This window comes from Gopherus flavomarginatus, chromosome 1 (genome assembly GCF_025201925.1).
Source record: "Gopherus flavomarginatus isolate rGopFla2 chromosome 1, rGopFla2.mat.asm, whole genome shotgun sequence".
Classification (NCBI taxonomy): Eukaryota; Metazoa; Chordata; order Testudines; family Testudinidae; genus Gopherus; species Gopherus flavomarginatus.
This window is the reverse complement of record NC_066617.1, coordinates 179,082,697-179,092,840: the sequence shown is the minus strand read 5'-3', so window position 1 is coordinate 179,092,840 and position 10,144 is coordinate 179,082,697. Positions and strand designations below refer to the sequence as shown.

Genomic DNA, 10,144 nt, shown 5'->3' with positions numbered 1-10,144 from the left:
TGATACCTCATTAAGGAGAAAGGACAGAATGTTAGGACCATACGTTTCCATGGCAGTTGGGGGCAGGGGCAGTTTTAAACAGTGCATGAGAAGACCTAAGAAAGCATGGTGACAGGAGCAGCACCTCCTTGAGGAGGATAGGAACAGGCTGGGAAGAAAAATTAATTGGGAGGAAGGAAAGTATGTGAACAGAACATCATTAGGGGCATGAGCACAAGCTGAAGAACAGAAATTTAATGGAGCAAAAGAAGAAACCAGGGAGAAAGTTAGAGCATAGAAACGGCCGGGGGAGGGGGAGGAATCAGCTGAGGAAGCCCCTTCCAAAAATAGGTGCATACAGCATGCTTCTTAATTTCTCCCTGAACTAGGGCTGTGTGAAGGGTTGGATTTGCTGCCAAATCTGCCTTTTGCTTATATATAATTACCTGTATTTCTTTTGCCCCCACAATGCAGTAAATTATTGTCTATAAAACAGTAATAAGTTAGAGCTGGTTATGGGTAGAGGCAATAGTACTAGCACTGAAGATCTGTGGTCATAGACACAACTAGCAGTACAGAGGACAGTAGAGCATCTAACTTCAATGACTAGAACAAGCAGAGATCTGGGGGGAATTGTGAAAAATGGCCCAGAGTAGGGATTGGGAATTAGAGATGGGTATATACTGTAAAAAAAAAAAAAAAAAAAACACAACAAAAAAACCAAAAAAAATTCAACTGAATTTTAAAAAGAATTTCTTTTGATTGAATGTATGCCCTTTATGTATGTGTTCATTTTGAATATTGCATTAAGTGAATTCACTGGCAGGAACATTCACCTAAATAGAGATTATTTTAGCAAATTGAACTTACATGTGCAAGTATTCATACCAGAAACCTGATTTGATGTGTTGCACTTATCCAGTCAGGGAACAGAGTAAACTAGGGGCTCCATCCTGTGAGGGGCTAAGCACTCTGGGCCCTGATCAGTGAAGGACTTAAGCACATGCTTACCATCAAGCATGTGAACAGTCTCATCGACTTCAACAGGACAGCATATGGACTCAAAATTATGAGGAATTGGAGCTTGAGAGCTCAGTACCTTGCAGAATTGAGCTATGTGTTGCCTATGTGTCAAATGATCTTGAATTTCAAATAATCACAACAAATTGCTTGTGAATAAGACACAGGCCAAGAAGTATTTGGCAAAAAATTTCAAATAAGAAATAAACTTGAGAAAATCACAACCTGTTTGAAGACAATTCACAACAGAAATAGAGGCAAGATTTGTCCAATAAATTATTCATTACGAATGATTTGCCAAGCTTTACTGGATATATAGCCACAGAGATGTGTGTTACGCCTTGGGGAAAGAGCCAGAAAGAGATGTGGCAAAGTAAACCTGAGAGGAGAATGCAGATAGAGATCCAGAGAAGCCTCTGGAGAGGGAGCCAGAGAGGTTATGTGGGCAAATATGATGGTGTACAAAGGGAGTGCTGTTCTTTTGCTGTTTACAGCTAGTCAAATGGGAATCATATTTTGGATGATATTCCTGAAGATTGTGGAAGGTTGCATCTTGGAATTACAGTTGAGGATGATAACTTGAATCAAGTAGATGCAAGAGCAAGAAAGAAGATTAAATGTGATTAAATAGGTTGACCTTGAGAAAGATGAGAGAGAAGCATTATTTAGAGAGGAAGGTAATAGGAAGCTGCATACAGGTGTGATAGTGCAGGGATGAGATGAGAAGTAATGGGAGAGGAGATTAAATGCATGCAAGAGTAGAGCTGCATAGAGTCTTAAAGGTACAGGCAAAGGGCCAGTTTCTTTCGCGTGGTGTGATCACTTTGGCTGTACTGCTGATGTAATCTGGCCATAAAATTGGATTGGCTGGCCCATGGAGGAGCAGCTGGAGGCAAAATTGTAGAGTAGCAATCCAGTATGCTTCTGTTTACATTTTCATTCTGGAGAGTCATCCATCCTTTGTAACAAATAGGTCCTCCAAATGACAAAGTATCTAATAAGTAGCATGGAATATCATCAAAATGAATGTAGACATGGAACCAACATGATTAGAAGGCCTTTCTTTACCATTTCATAGCATAGTCAATTTCCACCAATATATTCTGGGATATTAGGAGACTTTACTTAGGAACAAAAATCACATACTCTGAAGAACACTCCTAGACTTTTTTCAAGAAAAAAATCTTTCTGATGCAGCCGTTATGGAGCAGCTCTGCTCTAATCTTTCCTGTGCCTCTCTTTTTTGGATCCTCCAGTGTCTGCCTCTGCTGCTGCTCATAACTTTTTCCAGCAGCAGCATGCAAGATACGGTTCTTCCCAGTGTCATTGTTACCCAGAGTTTTGAATATTAGCAGTGAAACTGATTGGAGTTTTTGTTGTTTTGGGGTCTGATCCAAAAAAGTCTATTGAAGTCAATGGAAAGCCTCCTACTGGCCTTCAGATCAGACCCTTAGTGAAAAATATTGCATAGACACTCCTCAGTTTCTTCTTTTTCTTTATATGGAGTATAATATTCCTGGCTTTTGTGTGTAGATGTGTGCAACAAAATATTATAAGGAATACAATTAAAGTTATTAATCATTTTAACTTAATTCTGCTGAGTTTTTAAACTCAGCAACATGACCAGCAATGTTTTCTCACCTCACCTGTTTAAGATTATTGTCCACCCTTCTTTGTAAGGCTATGGAAGTTTTTAAAATAAAGCCAATTTTAGTTGTAGACCGCAATATACAATGTCTACTTTTGATGAGTGAGGCGCAAAGTCTGACTCTCTTTTCTTTTTAATCCAGTCAAATTTGATGCAGAGTATAGGAGAGGTTAAAGTATTTGTTTGAGAGAGATCTCCCTGGAGTTTTGTGTTGTCCAAGACTGGAGATGTGTTATGACGGGTTTCTTTAAAGAGAAAATTACTTTCCTGTAATTGTTCTTCTCTGAAGATATGAAAGCCCACCACTCACACACCCTGCCCTGCACAGAACTGAAGTTCTATTTCATTTTCTTATTATTCAATACCCTTTTATACATAGGGGATTAATTTCACTTTGAGCTTGGGGAGTACCTGTCTTGCACATAACAGTTGTTGTGATGGGTATTTTCACAGAACACCACTTGCAGATTTTGCTTTTTTTTTTAAGATGCCTCGTCAGTCTAACCATTATATTTGAAGATGTTTTCATTTAGGATTATCTATTTTACTTACTGTGATTACCTATTTATGCTACTCCCCAGCAGCTTGCTCGCAGTAAAATAGTCAATGAAAACTAAATCAAAACGTGCCACAAGTATTTTTTCTTTTAATGTGTCTGGTGTTCCTATCATTTTTAATAGCCTTGGCCTTTACCTTGCTGCAAGCTTCACATAAGTACAAGGGGTCTCCTTTGATTGTCAGTTATAGATATACATATACCGCAGAAGTAACAAAACATTGTAAAAAAGCCACATACAGGTGGGCTCAGCCTTAGGTGACAGGGACCAGTGTGTCCCTCCGCCTCCCAGCTTGCCTATCTAGCCATGCACGTTGGACCATTTCCGTCCCTTAGACCAACTCCCAGCTGGAAATGTGATTGGCACTCTCCCCCCCCCCCCCCCCACATACAGAAACGATCAATCCCATCACACAGCAACACACCGATACGCCAGCGTGTCAGCGGCACAAGGCACCTCCGCTGGGGCAGGGCGGGGCTGGAATGAGTCCCCAGAAAGCACACAAGGAGCGACTAACAGCGGAGTCCCCAGCCAATCAATCGCACTGCGCGAGGGCGCACTCTCTAGTAGGGAGGTGGGCAACAAGGTGGCTCGCGTCTCGAGGCCCTTTACATGTTAACGAAGGCTGGGGCAGAGGTGAACGGCAGGGGAAGCGGCGCATGCCCACAGCTGGTGTCAGGGAAAACACGGGGGCGCGGGAATAATTGGCTAGCGAGAAGGAAGGGCGGATGGCGCAAGCGCGAAGCGGTCGCCCGCGCGAGAAGGCGGGGTAGAGAACGCATGCGCAAAGGCCGTGTGCCGGAGGCAGGGCGGGGGAGAAGGGGAGGGGAGACAGCGGCTGCGCGTTTGGGGCGGGCGGGGGGCAGGGAGCGAGGGAGGGTTTATCGGGCGGCCGATTTTGGTTAAAATATTCAAAATGGCGGACGGAGGAGCAGCGAGTCAAGATGAGAGTTCGGCGGCGGCGGTGGCGGCGGCAGGTAATCATTACTGCGTTTTACATATTCATATTCATACTCGCGCGCGCGGCCCCCCCGCCGCCCGCCCGCCCCGCTTAGCATAATTTATTAGTACTCCGGATTATTATAATTAACGGCACAGGGGGGAGCGGGGGCGGCGGCAGCCTCCCCGTGCGGGAAACACACACAGGGGCGCGGGGGGCATGGGGGCGCCTCCCCGCCCCCGAACCCGGCCAGAGGCCGCCGGGCCGGGCTGGCAGCGCCCGCACGCCCACAATAAAGCGGCTTTACATATTGATGGCGGAGCGGGCCCGGCTCGGGCAGGGAGCTGGGGGGAGAGCACCCCGCACCCTCCCTTCCAGTGGGGCCGCGGTCCCCTCCGCGCTGTTGCTCCAGGCAGGGAGCGGGGCTGGGGCGTGGGGTTTGGCTCCTTAGCCCCCTCTTTGGCAGCGTTATTTCCCCAGAGCCCCAGGCCTGCCTGCAGCGGGGGGCTGGGTGCGCAGGCCCTGGGGGGAGGGGAGCTTGGCGGGGGCCTTCCTCCGCCCCCCACAGCGAAGGTGCCTCAACCCCACTCGACTCTTCGTGGGGGGGTCCCTGGTGGCGAGCGGCGGCAGGGGGTGTCTCTGTTAGCGGGGGGGCTGGGCTGCCCTGGCATCGCCCCCTTTTCCCCAGGAGTGGGGGAGGCCGAGCAGTGCGGGGCGCCCCGGCAGAGGCTAGTGGGGTGTCTAAGAGCGATGCTCTGAGGGGTGCGTGGGGTGGCAGGCTGGCTGCCAGGGGTGCGGGGCCGGCCTCGCTCTCCCTCTGTGTCTCTCTCTCATTTGAATAATGTCTAATTCGGGGAGGTTTATATTATTGAAATGGCCGCCTGAGTTTCCCCGCCTCTCATGTTTAGTAATTCAGATCTTTAATAACAGCCACTCAGAGCCCAAAGCCGTGTTTATATTTTACATTCGCCCCATGTGCTTGTGTGGTTCAATATGATTCTTCTTTCTTGCTCTCTCGCTTTTTAAAAATTTTCTTGGCAACCCACAGGGCCGAGATCAAACCCAGGCTGTGTGGGGAGGAGGGGGGGGAGGAAGAGGTAGGCCCTGGCTCCTCTGGCAGATGCCTAGGCCTCACTCTCTGCTGCTTGATTTATTTACTAATAACCGAAATGACCCCCCCATCCCACACCCGCGAGCAAAAACAAAACCCTCCTGGGGCCTGAGCAGCATCAGAACTGCTCACAGCTTCTCACACACTCATGTCTTTTAAATAAAGGGCTTATTTTTAATTTATAGCAACACAAGACTGTAAAGCTGCCCCTTTCATAACTGCTTTTCAGTGAGTATTGAGCATTTTTCATCTCTTTGTCCCCGATTTACTTTTTTTTGTAAAAAAAAGAGTTGATTTTAATTTACACCTCATGGGGCAGTGAGAACACTTTCAAAATCTACAAAGCCTCCCTCCTATCCTCAAATACAAACTAGATTTAATACATAGAAGCTAATCTTGAATTTTTAATTTTGTAACACACTGGGTCATATAACATTACATAAAATAAACCTCTTTCTCATTGATGTTTAAAATGTGGATGCTGAATAGAAGTCCTGTGTGTTTGAAGCTTTTGTCAGTGTTCCTGGCCTTTCTGAATTATTTTTAATTTAAAAGTGAGAGTACAAGAGAAAACAAAAACAAGATAAATTTTCTATATTTGTATGCCATAGTTGGCTGAGTGAAAATTGAAAAATATTTCCCCCCTTAAAATGTCAGGGCTAAGTATATGTTTTAGCCAGACACCAGGCACCTTGACAACAAGCAAAATGGACTCCTTTTTCAAGGGAGGTAATGGAGTCATTTTATTTTAATGTAGCATTAATGTTGATAAAATTGGGTGGTTTCTCATTAGTGACCATTGTTTGCAACTAGAGGAAAAGGACCTGACCAAAGGGTATCTTACAGTAGCCATATCAGATTAGCATGTAAACATCTTTGAAGCATGGCTAAGAAGAGTTCATGAAATAGTGCAGTCGCCGTATTTTGTAGTTTGCTTTGAAGGTTAATTTGTTACAAAATACTAGACTTCAGTTAATGAAAAGCATTTAATTTTAAAATAACCAGTCTCACTGCTACCTATTTTCCCCCACCCTTGGTAAAGACAGGACTTGAATTCTGCAAGAAAAGATCTGTAGACGCTATAATGAGACTGTTCAGGTGACTGACTGCTTCACAGACCAGCAGCATGAGGTTGGCTGGACAAAAAGCAGTAATATGATTTCATGCCTTAAATAGCATATGTTTTTGCACTCACTTCACAAGATGTGGTCAAGCTGATGATGTAACTGGCCAGAGGACAAGGTGCAGTTAATTTGATTTATTGACCTGGGGTGAGAGGTAGCAGTGAAACCTTCTCATAGAGAAACCATTTATCTGAGGACAATTTCCTTTATAGCAGCAATTTAACCACTGCTGAGACTGTAGATATTTTATCCAAGATGATAAAAATGTACATCACATCTTGCAAACAAAAATTTGATTCTAACCGACAATTTAGTAATTCTTAAAGGATGGATTGCTGGACTCTGGCCTTGTACTGTCATATACCTAACATGGGGTTAATGGACCCAGCATTCTGCCATTTACATGCTAAAAAGAAATCTGTCCACCTCAATCTGATGTTGTATACTTAAGGTTATGGCTTAAAATGTTACTGATCTCTCCCACATGATATGGTTAGAATGGAAGATGGCTCCACCAGTGCAAATCAGCAGCAACATCTGAGCGAGAAGCCCATTTTTTCCCTGAGCTGCGATTTCTTTCAGGGTGCTTTCAATGGATCTTGAGTGAGGCTTCGTTTTCGATATCAGTCTCTGGCTAGTAGTCTTCTGCTAAACTTGAAACTTTATCCTGTTTTTTCCATTTGATGGAAGAGACAAGGAATTTTTCTCTTATCCCTCCAGAGTTTTCTGGTTTTCAGTGGCAGCAGAAAATCAGAAACTGACATGATTCTTGACAGTTTCACCTACCAAGAGGACTCTGACTTTCACCAGTAAAAGTGACCAAAAGCTTGTTAATTTTATTTTGCTGGTTAGGAGAGCTGTGAAACAGTGGCAGTAATTGCAGCTGCTACTCTCTGCAGACTCGGGAAGACAACACTGTATTAGTTCACATTTGGAAGGTTGTATTTGCAATTACAAAATCTAGAAGCTTGCTAACTTTTTAAATTAAAGGAAAAAATCTTTTGGGCTCCCACCCTTTACAGAGAGAGCTTTTCTCTTGCCACTAGTGACTGGATTTAAAAAAAACAACCCTTTCTATAGTCCTAACTGAAGCAAATCTGAAGTCTTTAGGAAGCAAATGGTTAGATTCTGACACTTTCCTTGTTGAGTAGTGATGATGTTTAGCACTGCTTAACTTGGTGTGTATATATGGGGAAATTGATACAATTTTCAAATCTGATCTTTAGCTATTAAGCCTGGTATAGCACCAATTATTCTATGTTCGTTGTGTGGGAATGTACCAAAATATTACATAAACACAGTAGTATAGTTCCTGCTTGTAGTCAAGGTCCTGATGATTGATGACTACTTTGTTTAGAAAATGAGATTTTTTTGAAGCATTTTCATCACTTAAAGCACGATGGTCCAATCAGAATTGCCATTGTTGCATTTAAACAGAGTAGCCCATTCTAGTTGTAGTTCTTGTCTGACACAAGTTTAAATGTGCAGAAAAGCTTGATGGAATGGGGTGTCTAAATTTTTATTTTTGATATCTATCATTGTACCTTTTTTCCTGTTAAAGAAGTGAAATATTGTTCATCCTTTCCATAAGCCTTTCATCCTTCTTTGATTTCCACCCCCCTTGCCCAATTTTGTGAAAAATTTGCAGTAATTAGTTCCCTTCTTCAGTGGGTTATCCTTGACATGCATAGGCATAACAAAATTTGGCATGCCCAGTAGAGTATGGCTGAGTTGTAGAGTTTGTGGGAAGTAGTAATTTTTCAGTCACTTTCACCAAGTCCTGATTCCTTTGTGAACTTCAGGGACTTTAAAAAGCATTTACACTACTTAACATGCAAGTTTAGTGTGTTTAATTTTTTGTTACATTCTACAATAGTTTATTCCACTTTCAAAAAATCACTCTGGTACAGCAGGCTGCATTTTTTTTTTTTTTTTTGCCACTTCAAACAGTCACTAATTAAGTATACTCAATTACTTAAATGTAACTAAAACTGCATACTGTTTTGAGAGAAGCAGTTACAGTTCTGGTCCTTGTAGATAACAAAGGTTTGTATGAGATACATATTTCTAATCAGGGTAATACAAGTAAGTGCCATTTCAATGGTTAATAAAAGCAAGATTGACCCTTTAAGCAAAATTAAGCTTAAACTGATTGATCCAAACTTGATATTACTTGCTCTGTGTACTGAGCTGGTATCCTGTGAATGAGGGACTCTTATGTCATTGTATAGACTTACAGTACTGGCTGGCTGCTTGATACTGCAGAGATTCTCTTCTGCATTAACAATTTTTCCCACCATGTTCCTATTGTGATGTGTTGCAATACATTGCAGCGCAAGTGTGAGCTTGCATCGCATTGAGTATAGCAGTAGAAATGGGGAGGGAATCACATACATTTATTTTTTTCTGTAATCTTTCACTGTATGTTCCTGAATTAGTTATACTTCACTTGGAACCTGTCTAAATTCCACAGCTGCTAATTAAAGGAATTTTGTAAATGTGATTATTTTTCCTTTTCACAGTTGAGTGTATTAACTTTATTAAGCTTTGAGGAGAAGCCTCACAGACTCTGTACATGTCATCATTTCAATTCCTAGAGAGACAATACTTAAAATTTCTGTGTTAATTCCTTTCCTTACCTTTGACAGACTGCACAGCTGACTAGCGGAACTGGAATCAGATAATGTCCAAATTTGTCAGATTATTTTTCAGTAGGTCTTCATTAGCATACTACAGATTTCTTGTGGGAAAGAGGGTGTTAATGAATTGCTAATAGCTACTTGTATTAATGAATTTGAGGCTACTAGGCAATGTTGTATAGTGATTAAGCACTAGGCTGGGATCCAGGAATTCCTGAGTTCCATTCCTGGCTCTGTCACTGAGTTGACTCGCTATGTGACCTTAGGCTACATATGTAAAATGGGGATAATAAATACCAGTCTCTCAGAGATTTTGTGGAGTCAGAGTGGAGATAGTTAGTTAATGTTTTGTACAGTGATTTGAAAATTAAAGTGCTATGTAAGTGCCAAATTTTATTAATAGATGTTTGTAGCAGATTTTTTGCCTTTCTGCTTGAAGGGAGACCATCAAATTAGAAATTACATTTTTGTGTGGAAGTTTTTTGGCCTTTTTAACATTTCAATCCTCCCCTAAATGATTGGAGAAGTTTAAGAAAAATCTTACTCTTTTTTCCCCAGTTTGTTTACTTGTATATCTGACTAGATTTTCTGTATAATCAGCTTCACCATGTCCCCATGTATATACTCAGTTAAACTGTATATGCGCTAAACTTTTTTATTAATAAGTCTCACCATTAATACCCCCTGTGCATCTCCACCAATGGTAGCAATAATGAGAGTGCTAGTATGAATAAGGTGCTGGTGGCTGTCAGAATTTTTAACTACAGTGTAATATGTAGACCATCTTTAAGTAGGGTTAGACAAAACAGATGTTCAAAGAAATCTTTAGTGGCATCTTGGTTGCACTACAGCTACCAGTGTCAGGAATCTTTATGAAAAAAGGTCTGATGTAGACAAAGACCTAATTGGCTTCCTGCGTGCCAACAAATTGGTGAGAGAAACCTTTTTTTAATAAAAAAGAAAATGAGATTGCAAAAATCACAGATTGGCAGGGGGACTTAGTTAGTTAGTACCTATTTATTTAAAATTGACTAGACAAAGTTGCCAACTAGCTTGCTGCATTTAACCTATTTCAGAGAGTGATTTTGTTAATCTATAAATCATGCATCACTGTTAAAGCTTTCAC

At 42.1% G+C, this 10,144-nt stretch overlaps 1 protein-coding gene across 1 annotated transcript in view; it reads left to right on the top strand.

The window, feature by feature from the left end:
- Nucleotides 1-4,130: 4,130 nt before the first annotated feature.
- POU2F1 (POU class 2 homeobox 1) overlaps nt 4,131-10,144 on the top strand; it is a 216,109-nt gene continuing 210,095 nt past the window's right edge. The window contains exon 1 of the mRNA XM_050958002.1: nt 4,131-4,181. The gene's annotated coding sequence lies outside the window, so the exon portion shown is untranslated. The remainder of the gene's footprint in view (nt 4,182-10,144) is intronic.